A 14,811-nucleotide genomic window follows, 5' to 3' on the forward strand; every position below is an offset into this window, starting at 1 on the left:
AAATCCCTAAAAATCATAAAATGTCCTGAGAAAATCACTAAAAATCACATAAATGTCTTGAAAAAATCCCTAAAAATCATAAAATGTCCTGAAAAAATCCCTAAAAATCACATAAATGTCCTGAAAAAAATCCCTAAAAATCATAAAATGTCCTTAAAAAATCCCTAAAAATCATAAAATGTCTTGAGAAAATCACTAAAAATCACATAATATCCTGAAAAATCCTAAACATTCAAATATGATCTTGAAAAAATCACTAAAAATCACATAATGTCCTAAAAAAATCTTAAACATTCAAATACGATCCTAAAAAAATCACTAAAAATCATAACATGTCCTAAAAAAAATCCTTAAAAATCATAAAATGTCCTAAAAAAAAAAAACCTAAAAAACGTAAAATGTCCTGAAGAAACTAGTCACACAAAAAAATCAAATATCCCCACAAAACCCTAAAAATCACAAAATCCATCAAGAATTTGCAATAAACCTTGTACATTCTCACTGTGGATAACCACCCGTTTTGCGTAAACACTTGCATGTTGCAGACTGAAAATCAAAGCACTACACTTCAATGCCAATCACAATATCTGTACAACATGAACCAACAATCAATCCAACATGTCACTACAAACCTATCAACTGAATCCAAAAATAGTGCTATCACATTATCAACCTATCAAACACCATCTAAACACCTAAAACATTAACAAGAATGTAATAATGGACAAGGATAGTTGTCGGCTCATGCTATTTAGTGAGTGATTTATTTTTTGCTTTGTTTTTCTTTGATCATGTCCCTATGCTACTCGATGATATAAATTAATCTATGAGGGTGGTTGGGATGGTTCATGGTCATCTTTTTCTATTTTTGTCTATTACAATGTACCTTTGAGAGTCTGGGGCATGTACATATGCCTTAGGAAGGACAAGGTCATTCTCTATTTGCATCGTGCTTGTTTACGCAAAAGGTTTGCATTTGCGCTCTGGCCCTTTATGCCATGATGCATTGCATTCTATTTGCCATATCAAAATAAAGCTCCATTTGACATATAGTGCACTTTTTACAAGAAAAAGTCTTTCCATCATACTAACATCTCCTCATCTCATCTTTCTTCGTCATCTCATTCTCCATCACCATGATCATGTCTTCTGATTCACCAAATCATCTTCATCTTGCATTCATGCATTCTTGCATCATCCTACGTTGTCAATCAACTTTCTATGGCTTTCCACCTGGTTCAACCTCAGTCTAACATTTGTCTCATCGTATTTGACCAAATACAACCATTTTTGATGATTTCCCTCATGTTATGACATCTTTCCATCATTTTGGGCATGCACGCACAGTTTTAGGTCTACACTCTAGGCCTCATAACTTTCACATTTTAGCTCTGATTTTCATTCTGTCAGTTGCTATGGTTTTGCCTTCTTGTTTTCAATAAATTGACTTATCATATGCTTATCTTAGTAAATTTTTTGAGGGGGCACCCATATATATCATCCCTACTAGGGCATGTTGTGGCTTTCTCATCAGTTATTCTTTGATACAACACTCTAAATCACATTGTATCAAAGAGGGGCAAAATGTAGACGCTCAAAAATGGTTCACATCTACGATTTCATCACTTCTTCATACTAATTTGTCCCATTTTTTTATTCTACTTACTTCGATCTTTTGGCTAGATTGACCTTATTTCATCATTTGTATCCTTCTTCACATCAATTTCATATCAACTCAAAATCACCCCAAATCAACTCAAAATCATATCAAATCAACTCAAAATCACCCCAAATCAACTCAGAATCGCTCAAAATCAGTCCTAATCAACCCAAAACATATCAAACATCTCAAATAAATCATCATTTATTCACTCCTAGGCATTGTTGTGGCTTTCAGTGCCTTGGAAACCTATCAATTTATCAATCTTATCAGTCTGACCTTAGTACTGTCATGACTCTCAGTGCTAGGTTAAAATATCATTCATGTCATTCAATATTTGACATTGTAGAGGCTTTCAATGTCAGATCATGGCATCATCAACCATTTTAATAATATTGACAGTGTCCGTCAGAGTTATTATGATCAAACCTTATCAATCAATTTCAATCCTGTAGCATTTACAATGTCGGTTAAATGTTACATATCAATTAATTCATGTCATGTGTCCTTGGCATGTTATCAATTTCGATCTATCAATTAATTTGACCATGGCTTTGGTCTACCTTTTCATCATCTTATTCGATATCCATCATCGTCACATTTTCATCAAAAGATACGGTTGCATTCATTTAATCAATTTGGCCAATCATCTACTAATTTTCTCTACAGGATTAAATAACCCATAATTTAATTCTATTATTCTCACTAATTATTCTTCCTAATTATCATCCTCAATTAATTAATTTTATTAATTAATTGATTCATTATTTGCAAACCATGGAAATTTACAATTTCCTAAGTTCTATTTTCCATCATTAATTTCGTTTTCTACTAATTCTTATTTTGTGGAATAAAAGGATTTTTAATTCAAATATTCCATAAAATATTTCATCATCATGACACTTGGATGTGACACCTCATGGATTCTCCTTTGACACTCAGCTGAGATTTGTCATAATCAAATATTCTTATCTCTTACGCATGTCCCTATTTGGCTTATTTGTCATAGATTCTTGGCTTTAAGTGGGTTGAGGAATCTTATGACGCGTCATAGATTCTCTTCCACATTTAGCCAAATTTGACTCTCATGTGTCATAGAATCTTACATTTGGCATATTCTGTCATATGCGTCATAGGAATCTCTTGCCACATCGCATGTCTGTGGGTGACAAATCCAATGCTCTCACCCTACATGAAAATTATAAAATGGACACCCTTCCTCTCATTTCGGACTAGAATGCTTAAGTCTTGAATTCTTGGAATGCTTAAGTTTTGGAAAGTTCAAATCTTTGAGTCTCTACTATGACTCTGGTTCCTAACTGATTTGATCATTGCATCAGCTATATTATGTTTTGACTCATTTGCACTGGTAAGTAGTTGTTGGAAGTGAATCGCTATCAAAAATGCATTAGTCTATTTTCATTAGTGGATAATGGATTTTTATTAGGTTAAACTGAAACAATTGCAAATGTTGAAAGTAATGCAAGTTGTTTTGGGATATATGATTTTGTTAGGGTTTACTGACATCCTGTGTATTGCTTGCAACTTGTGTTTGAAGAAGTGATTGAACAAGTAAAGGAAAAGGAAGAGAAAGAAGCAAAAAGGAGGGAAAGGCTGGCAGATGATTTCACGGCTTTGCTTTATTCTCTAAAGGTTTACATTATTCATTTTGGAAAAAATCCTTCTAATGCAGTCTCTTTTTCCTCTACTACTTTTACACCTGGAGTAAAATTTCACAGAGTTTTGTACATTAAAAATCTTGAATATGAATGAATTTCTATTCTTATCATAAATGAATTTCTATCTATGTAACAATAAATTAGTTATATATTGTTTTTCCATTTCAGGAAATTGTTGCTTCCTCAGAATGGGAGGATTGCATACCTTTTCTCAAAGATGCGGAAGCATATAGGTAAAAGAGCCACTATCAGGAATTAATCTTATTGTGAGTGATTAAAGGTAGTTATCATGTACCTTACACTAGTAGTAGCTATAAATATATTGGATATGAATATTTAGGGAAATTAGTGATGAAAGCTTCTGTCAGGAGATATTTGATAAGTACATTGCAAATCTTCACGAAAAGGTTAAGGAAAACAAGCGCAACCGAGATGAAGAAGAGGTACCTAACCTGATTATCATTTCCACTTTCATATCTAATTTTGTCAAGATCTCATTTTTGTTTAAATACCTTTTGAAAGCATATTTGGGTGAGTGTTGTACTGAGAATGCAAATTAGACCTCCTTATGAAGATAATTGTATTACTAACAAGTTATTTTAACTACTTTTACAAACTAGCTATTAGAAGTTAAATTGTTGCAAAGTAGCCTTTATCAAGATCTGATATGACCTAGATGAGATGAGTTAGGGTTAGTAGACTAACCAACATGAAAGGTCATTCCATCTTGAACTAGAAAAAAATAATTTTAAAATTTAATATGAGAGGCACCCACCAGATAAGATTTGGATTTTGTCTACAAGCACAACTCTTAACTATGAAATTGTTATAATATAGTGTGTTAAGATTTGGATGCCTTAGTTCAATTTCCTCTTGGTAGAGTTTCAAACATTAGCTCAATGCAATCCTTTTGGTTTAAAATTTGACAAAAAAAGTTTCTTAAAATTCTTATAAATGAAAAAAAGTTTGTAAAAGAAGCCCTCATATTTCCATACAGTGAAATTTCTTTTTAATTACAAATTAGATTAATTGAAACTGTGAACTTCACTGTACTATGACCATTTCTGCCACTTAGGATAGCCCATACATTGTGACCAGTCTTTTTCTTGTATTTGCAGCTTAAGTAGTTCATCGCCAACAATTTTTCTCTTCAGTTTTGCTACTATTAAGTTAATCCATACGACTAATTTCTTTTTATCCGAGCTTCTCTTCAAGGCTCTCATACATGAGGAAAATGGGGTAAAATTAGTGCCTTGGATGTATTGATGTTTTCACATATTATTCACCAGACCTGATTAGAACTAACCTATGAGAACTTTCTACCGCAGCAACTTTAGTAAGCACATTATTTGTGGAGTAGATACAAGGTTCTGTCTCTACCATTGAATGCCTCGTAAATGGAGAAGTAGTCTAGTGCCAAGGTTTGTACATTCCATAGAGATTTTTGTTGTCTTGATCACATGGCACCATCATTTTTTTGTTTGAGGTATAATACAAAATGGCGACGTACAAAATGTAAGGTTGCTCAATCAAATTATATTAAGTTCCTCATTTGCAAGAATAATTTACACAGTTAATACTACAATATATTGCATTATTATTGATCAGTTTCGGAGGATGATGAAAGATTTTTAGGATAAGCAATCTATGGTTCAGAACATTTTGTTGTGCCATCATAAAAAAATCAACTCTTCAATGGGCAAGTGAACTGCAACAGTTGTCATCCTGGCTATAATGATTACAAATATATGTATACATTATGGTTAACTTCAACAAAAGTCATTCTATTGGCACAAGATTCATATACATCGATCATTTGTGAAGCAAATATTAGCCCAAAACAGTTGTAACACAGTCATCAATGTTAAAGCCAAAAGAAATACAAAAGTTGTCAACAACACTCTTGACATTCTCTATGTATATCCTAAACAAATGTGCTATCATCAAATGAACTTAACAATGATGTCAGCCATTCCAATATGCATGTAGCTTTAATGTTAAATGAGGATAATTCTAATGTAACAATCAATCATTCTAGCGATTCTTTTGGCCACAACTTCTTCCAGGCTAAAATCTCTTCCTCTGTAATTAATTTTCGAATGCCTCCATAAAATCCTTCAACCTCACCTCCTGCTTCATGATGACATTTCCTATTGATTGGAGCACATCTCCATCAAGAACTAGAGGTATATTGATGAAGAGATATTGAATCTTATTAATATAACAACTAACTTGATAGCATTAATATACATTATGGATGAAGAGATATTGAATCTTATTATGGACCTTATCCTTGGTGGCTATGAAACAACATCTAACTTGATAGCATTAATTTTGAATTTTCTAACTGAATTCCCTAAGGCATTGGAGCATTATTAAAGAAAACATCAAGGGATAAAATTTGAATTGTGGATATTTGTAAATTATGTTGGTTTTAGACAATTATAGTTATAGTTATATATGCACTCTTATGATGATGTGATTGGGACTGTAAGTTTTTTTGTCATGTTTATCTATTTGAAAAATAGATAAAATTATTGGCTTTCATTCCTGATAAATAATTATTTCCTAATTTTATTCTTCCCTGCAAGAACCAAAATTTAGACGCGTTGTGCCAATTATTGAAAAGCCTTTGCTCTCATAGGAGCCTTCTAAACTCCACAAAATTTGAGTTGTAAAGCATAATTGCTCGGTGGAAACAGGATATCATGCACATTTCTTCCTCCTTCCCATTTTTTTGTATAAAATAAATCATTTGACGAACGAAACAATGGTGTGGAGGAAGAAATGTGCATGATACCTTGACTCTCATGCATCAAGCAATTACGCTTTATAATCAAGTTTTGTGTAGTTTTGAATGCTCCTATGAGAGCAAAGTTGCTTTAAAAAAAATGGGACAGTGCATCTCAATTGCGACATATGTTGGTCTCAATTGCGACCAATCTTCATCGCAATTGAGACACCAAACTGGCACCATTTACGTTGCGAGTATGGCTCCGACGTCAAAAGCTAAGGGTTTGTCGTCAGAATTCCAAATCAAAATTGGGCAAGTTTACGTTGAAATTGGGAAAATAACAGTTTAGGTTGGATAGAGAAATGGACGAAATTTGTGTCGATAAATCGACGTTTATGTAGTCAAAATTTTGACGCGAAATGAATGTGGCAAAAAATCGACCAAATTTGTCCGACGATGACTTTGGTGGCTTTAGCGACCAACTTGTGTCAAAATTGAGACCTTTTCACGTCGCAAATAAGGCCTAAATTTACTAGTGATTTCACTGCGGTATGCCCTTTTTAAAGTTGTAATAATATAGGACATTTTGTCCCAGGCAAGACTAGAGGTTTTCTTCTCCGTTCTTTCCTACCAGTGCCCGTTTGAATGGAGATATGTTTTGTAATTTCTTTTAAATTAATAATATAGATCAAAACCTTGGCCATTTACTGATCAAAAAAAAAAAAAAAAAATTATAATAAATTTTAAAATAAACCAATTAAAAGCAATTTAATTTTCTAATTAAGTGATAGGAGAAATATTTTATAGCTTAATATTCTCATTAATAAGATGTTTCTAATTAGAAATTCATAAAGAAAATATAGAAACATATTATCAATTAGAAAAATAAGATATTTCAATATTAATTTTCTTATATTATATTATTATTATACATATTTCATCTTATTCATTATATTTTCATATAGCTTTTACAATTTATTAATAAAAATAATGACATAAATCATTGATTATAAATCTAATTTCTCATTTCTAGGCCAAAATGTCAATGTCCTAAAAGAAAAAGAAAATATTATAGTTCAACAAAAAGCCTTATAACGCCACATATTTATGTTCTTCAATGGTGGGAAAATATATATAGAAATTTTTAAAACAACTTGAACTTAATAATAGATAGTAAAAAACCATCTAAATAAAAAGATGAAAATTTATATTGAAAAGAAAACTTCCAAATAAACCATGCTAAATACATTTTCAGAAGAGAATCTTGATATTTTACAATCTATAATCATTTCTTATTTGATCAATCTCTTGGTCTTCATGTGGAAATGCCTCAAGATCTTGGTCATCCCTGGGCTGGAACTAGAAGAGGCATGTCATTCACATAATAAATACTTTGAAAATGCAGGTTTGTGTAATACCTGCATGGATTTCAGAAAGATGTCTGAGAGCATCTTCCACTTGTCAAAAAGTTTTGTAACCCTCTTTCACTCTATAGATGGAATGGGATAATAGATCTATTATGTTCTCCTTGTCAAGAAATGATTCTATTCCATTGTCATTCTCACCCGCTAATCCATCTAGGTCTTGGCCATTTGCATTGTTGCCTTGTTTTGTAGCTTGGTGTGATATTTCAACTTGTTTTCATCTTTTTCAATCTTAAAGAAGCATTTTTTTTTTCATTTCATTTTTTGATTGTTCATATCTATGATTAGGTTTTGTTGGTTGTATGTCATCCTCCAAACAAAGCATGACAAAGTCCTTATAAGTTAAAAGCATCTAATCTAGGTGATGATCACTCTGCTAATATTGCTTGTAATTGTAATTTGGGATGCCCAAATCAGATCTGGGGTCCCATCTCATATGTTTCTTGTGTAATACATGTTATTGTAGTTTGGAATGTTGTACATCTTGGGCTTCATTCTGAATTTTCTCCCCCTATCCTTGCATAGAGAAAGAGCAAGAATAAACCACTCCCCCTTTTTTTATTTTTTTGGCACTCATAATTTACAAACAAAATGAATATTTCAACAATGCAAAACAACAACTTTGGAACTATAGAGAATAGGACACAAACATAAGAGAATGACTGGCTTACATGGTTCTCATTAAACACTAGAGTAGGGAAATCTCTTATTTATATTCTTTGTTGCAACACATATGACATGTTCTCTTCATTTATATAAGTGTCTTAACTATTTGAATATGAAGAGTCAAGAAGTAGATAAAGAGGTAGGAAGAGAAATAATCAAGTGACTATTAGACTTCGCAGATTTAATAAACTCTTAAAAAATTCAAATGGATACATATTACATCCAAGAAAATGGTGTCTATGCCAACTGTACAAGAGTTAATTGTGATTGGCAATTCTTTAGTATTCTAAATATCAAATGACTTTTGGTATACTAAAATGTCATTTAATTTTTTTAGTAATGATAATTTATAATTGTGGAATTTCAATTGACAATTCATATTTTAATTTTAATTTTAATATTCAATTTCATTTGTAACTATCCATCTATTATGTTTTTCCTTACATGACATAATATTCTCTTGCTATGCCTCTCGGCATAAAAACCAAAAATAAATTAAACTAACATTATGAAAGTGAAACTCCTTACCTCCCTACAAGTTGATATCACTAATCTAACACACATAAGGTTTATACTTGTTAGCCAATAGGCTACTTATCTAGGGCTCCTTTGCTGCAAAGTGTCCTATTCGACTCGGCAAATGGTTCAACTCATGAAATTTTTGGCTAGAAAAATAAATGGAGATTTCTACAACATGGAAAGGTTGTTTATCAGCTGGGTAGCTACTTGGAGGGAGCACAGGGAGCTGCCTCACCAAGGTGCTGCTAGCAGAGACCACCCGACATGCAAAGGAGGGAGGCCACAGAGCAATGTTAGATACCACCGTCATGAGGAAGGAATTTTAGAGTGTTTTTACGGCAACTATATTATTCATTCCTTCTCCTGCCACCATGTTGCTTGTAGATGACCACCGTGGTTGCAGAGGATAGAGGGCATAGAGTTTCTTAACAATAACATCACTTCAACTCAACAATGCGCAAGGGGATGGCGAATCTTGATATCGCTTATAAAATAATAATTTGGAGAAGAAAGCAAGACAACTAGAGTGTGTGCTATTAATTGATTCTACCCTTGCCTTTAGTGTTCTGCATGCATGTCCAAGTGGCTTGGCTCCATATTTACATTGCATTTTCCCTCATTTCATCATCTCAGATGAGTTTGAGGAGGCCTAATGATGAGTAGAGATCAATGCAGCAAGCACAAAATGTGTGGGACACTGTATCTTGTATCATGTTTCATTCTGTTTTATTTTGCCATAATTTTTTATGCAAATCCTTTCTATTTGATAGAATAGCTATTAACCCTCCATTGCTTTTAGGAATTCTGTTGCAGGAATTTTGTGTTCTGACTGTTGCTTTCTATGTTACATTTAAACATTCTCACACTTTAGGATTTATGTTTGAATTGCAATACTTGTGCTAGAGATAGGGTTTATGGGGTCTTATCAGTGTTCATTTTCTGTTGCAAATTTGAGATCATACGCTCTAAGATATTATACTAAATTTGTTTATAATTTTTAATTTCAAATTTAATATTTATATTCCAATCTAGAAAGGTTCACAATTAATTCCAATTTTTATTCGGTGTTGTTAGTGTTATGACGTTGCTGCTAAGAACAAGAACTCTAAAAGAGAATGGCTGGCACATGCATCTGAGGGATAGGTAAGGATTTTAAAAAATCCTTGCTTAGCCTATGCACCTTGGTAGTATCTAAGAAAATCCGTCTACATTTACATTCATCATTCTCATCATGCATTTGTCATAATTCATTTTCTCAATGTATTTTATGTCAATTGTATGCTTCTTATCAATATTCAAATTTCTTGTAGTCTCTTATTTATTTGTCAAGAACACAACATTCTCACGAGTTTTAGGATTCTTAGCTGCATGTTATAGTAAATTCCTAAATAAACTTTCTTTGTTGGGTGAAGATATCTTTTACAGATTAGTAAGTTCTTGTTGGCTTTAATGATCAAGGTCGTTTCCTTTGATAGCCAAATTTTATAGATTCCTTGCATGAATTGAATTGATATATTTCCATATTTGTTTGTTCATCATTTTTCTTACAAATTTTTACACAATGAAATATGATCAGAGGCTAAGAGCTATATGTCTCACACAGAAAGTGCCCACACATTTCTGAGAGTTGAAAATGAAGTGCTCATAAAGCATATGGAATTAATAAAGGACCAGATATCAAGAGGAAGAGGAAATACATTGAATTGGAAATGGGTAGCCGAAAGAGGGCTTCAAGTATTTGATTGAGATAAGCATTGCGACTACTTGAAGATTTACCACCATCAACGGTCAGGGCAAAATGACTGCCAATAGATAGTATTTTTGAAAAAAAATCATCTTCTTATTTTGATATTTGATGATTAATCAAAGAGCTTGAAATATATGAACTTTTCCATCTTTAATTCTGTTTGTTTTGTTTCCTTTGCAATTGCTTGTATTCTCAAGAAATTTAACATTTAAATCAGAAATTAGGAAGCTCTTAGCTTGGATTATTTCTTCATACAAAATACATATATTAGGGTTCTAGAAAATAATACATATATTAGGGTTCTAGAAGATAATGCTAGACTTAATTTATTCCTCACAAAATATTGGTTTTAAATGATAAGTCGAATGGATGGAGATAATTTTTAATGAATTGAGTTTGTGAGGCAGAGGATTACGACTAGGATTTTCAAATAATTATAGACTTATTTACTCATTTATAATCTTAATTTTGATATTCAAAATAGTGTTGGCATGTTGATCAAAAAAGGGGATTACTCACCCTTCAAAAAGGGGTTCTTTTCTAAATCAGTACTTCAATTTGTAGCAATTGGAGTCTACGTTTCAAGTGTTGGTGGAGTAATGATATCAAAGAGAGATTGGAGGATTTTTTGATAGGAACTTATACTAATCTAGTAGCTTTGGATGCAAAGTTTTGATTTGGACTGACAAGTGATTTAAATTGTGAAGGGTGAACTAGCTAATTAGTCAATTCACTAACTTGCTTGTCTAATGCAAAATTCTCATTCACAGATTTTACAAGTCAAATAAATTATACAATTCTGTTGTTTTGTTGGGAGATCAAACATTGTTTGTGCTTTTTTGTTGTAGCTCCTCATTGATAGGTGTAAGTGGGATGTATTGGGCTTTCAATTAAATAAATTATACAATTTTATTGTTTTGTTGGCAGATCAAACATTTGTTGTATTTTTTTGGCTGCAGCTCCTCATTGATAAGTGTAAGTGCGATGTATTGGGCTTTTAAAAGCCCTAAATCTTGGCTTCAACATGTTTGTTTGAATTTCTTGGCATAATGTATTTCCACGATTGCATAAATTATTTATTGAAATAAAATTTATATAAATGAACTTATTATTGATTACTAGACTAATTCCTAATATATTGAAATGTATTGCATTTGTGTATTGTTTGTAATTATGAAATATAATATAATATAAACAATAATTTCTCTAAAATATAATTTATTAAAACTTTTCAAATATTGTATGATTACGTTATTATATTTTATTATTTTAGATTTTCATTGCATAATATTGTTTGTAAAAAGAATATATAGTAATTTTTTTATTTTATTAGGAATTCTTGTTTTTTGTTAGTAACAATATTTTATATTTATTTATTAAATACTTTCAAAGATACATATATAGGCTAGAAACTATTGGTCTCATAATGGTTTTGACAATTGAGTGTCAACACACTTAACCAATTTTCACTTAGAAGTTGAGTACACTATATGTGCTGAGCCAGAATTCCAATAAGTGTCGAGCATGATACAGGTGCCAACTGATCTTCAAGTGTCAAGTGAAGATCAAGTGTCGAGTGACTTCAGGTGCTAAGTGAACCATATGAGCTGAGTGATATGTAGGTGTCGAGTCACAGTTGATGTCGAGCAAGCCATAATGCAATATTTGTTGAGCACCAGTAATCCAGCATGTGTTGAATAACACAAAATCAACATATGAGTTTGTGCCTTCACAAACTTAGATGTAAACCATTTTTTGGACCGACATAGAAGAATATCGAAGGATAATAAGGATAAGAATGAATCATTTATATTTCCTATGCAATCAGCATGCAGCCAATAAGAAAAATGGAGAAGGCATGTAACCAATAAGAAAAGTGCAAGGAATGAGTGGAAAATAAAGATTCAATATGGATTGTAGATCCATACCTAACCCTAAGTCTTCAAAATATTTAAAAGGGGGAAGAAACCCCATTGTATGCATGGAAGAGAGCAGTGTAAGGGTAAACTATAGCAAAATTTAGTGGGAAGTGTGAAAAGACTTAGAGGAACAGAGCAGCATTGCAATATTCAGTTGGTCAGAATAGAACAAGGACATCGAATAGATATCATATCTCAGAGGATCAAGATTAGAGAGAGCAGATCAAGTGCCTAAATTCAGCAATCAAGGATTGTACAAGCTATCAAGTTTATTAGTCTAATACTCTCTAGCAATTGTATTAGAAAGAAAATCCTATGTTGATAAGTTAGCTTAATAGTTAGGTTGTAGATCCTTTGAAAAGTTGATAAAGTCCTTTAATAGGGTGACACTTCATGTAAAGTGTTTGTAAATCCTTTAAATAGGTCACTATTGATACAGTGTAAAGCCTTTAATAGGGCAGATCATCAGAAGTGGTCAAACATTATTGCTACAGTGATTTTGTGGGTATCATCCCCACCCCAGTTTTACCTTCTCATTTTGGAGGATTTTTGGGTTACCAAATTTGGTGTTATGTGTTGTGATGCATGTGTTTACTTTATGGTTGTTTGATATGTTTACATGCATGAAGTTTATTTTTAGTTAAAAAATTTTAAGGCTAAAGTGTGATGCTTCTAATTCAACCCCCCCCCCCGCCCCCCCTCAGAAGTATTCTTCCCATTTGATTATTCCAACAATTGGTATCAAAGCAAGGTTCTCACAAGGAAAAGCCTAACAGCTTAGAGAAAAGATTTGAAGATGGAAATCTTCAAACTTGGAAAGATCATAGAGAATCAAGTGATGGATGTGCACCTCACCCTACACAACTTGGAGGAAGCTAGAGAAGAATTAAGAAAATCCTTGAAAAGAAGGAAGGATATAGCCATAGCTGAAAATGACACACACTACAAGGAGATTGATACCATAAAAGTGTTTGCCAATGGAGATTCCAAAGAATTTGATGCAGCAATAGCAGAATTGATGGAGAAGAACAGACCTCAAGTAGAAGAAATCAGAATACTCAAACTTGAACAAGAATCACAAGCCATAATGCTTTATGAGGTAACTAAATAGAAGAAGAGAGCCATTGAAGACAAGGCTATGATAGAAGATGACAAGAGAAATCTTACTAATAGACTGGAGGAAAAGACAATTGAGTTTGAAAGAATCTCAAACATGCAGTTTGTTAGAATCTGAAAAGATTAACAACCCAGAAAACTAGTGCAAAGAGTAAATATCTAAACTATGAATGCAAATGATACAAAATCAAAATAGCAACACAGAGTTAGTCTCCAAGAGAGTAATGCAAATGCTAGAAGCAAAATAGTATTATGAGGATGCAAAAATAAGAGATGCAAATACAAGCCAGGTAGCATGCTTATATAGGCTAGGAAGAGGGAGGAGGTGGCAACACCAACCAATGATGAGCAACCATCTATCGGACTAAAGATAGCAAAGTATCTTCCCAAGATAGCTAATGGATGCTCACATGTAGGAAGGTGACACCTCACAACCATTCACCTAATAAGACATGCTTTATTAACCTAAGCGAGATTATTAAAAGTGTAGGAAAAACCTAGCAAAATAGGAAAAATAAAAAACTACACTAACACCCCCCCATAAGTGAAGCTTAGGTGGATGTAGAAATGGGTCCCAGCAAGTCAAGCCTGATGAGGTACCCATGTACATAATATTTCCCAAAAGAGAGAGAAAAGAGACCCCCCCACACAAAAAAAGTCAAGACTCCGAGTGAGAGGAAGAGGCCACCCCAAAAGATGAAGCATCCCGCACCCCCAGCAAAGCTCGCAAATGAAGGAACTTTCTCTCAATGAAGGGTTTGGTGAAGATATCAGCAACTTGCTCAGAAGTCGAACAATGGCGAAGGTCAATGACATGACCATGGATGAGCTCTCGGATGTAGTGCATGTGGACCTCTATGTGTTTGGTCCACTGATGATGAATTGGATTCCGTGAGATCTGAATGGCACTTTGGTTGTCACAAAATATGACTGATGGCCGTCTGATCTGGATGCCAAACTCAGTGAGAAGATGTTGAAGCCAAATGGCCTTAGTGGCGGCATTTACAGCCCCCCAATACTCAGCCTCAGTAGAAGACAGAGCAATAGCAGACTGCTTTTTGCTCGACCAACAAATAGGACCTGACCCAAGTGAGAAGCTATACCCTGAAGTAGACTTGCGATCCTCAGAATCACCTGCCCAATCTGAATCTGTGTAGCCCACCAAATCAAGCTCAATACCTGCTACGTAGTGAATCCCACAACTATGAGAACCCTGAATGTAGTGAAGGATCCGCTTGGCTGCTTTCCAGTGTAACTCATGGGGCTGCTGCATGAATTGAGAGACCATGCCTACAGCATAGGAGACGTCAGGTCTCGTATGAGTCAGATAAATGAGACTCCCAACAA

The sequence above is a fragment of the Cupressus sempervirens genome, chromosome 2, assembly GCF_028749045.1.
Source record: "Cupressus sempervirens isolate cs-2001-9-10 chromosome 2, ASM2874904v1, whole genome shotgun sequence".
NCBI lineage: Eukaryota > Viridiplantae > Streptophyta > Pinopsida > Cupressales > Cupressaceae > Cupressus > Cupressus sempervirens.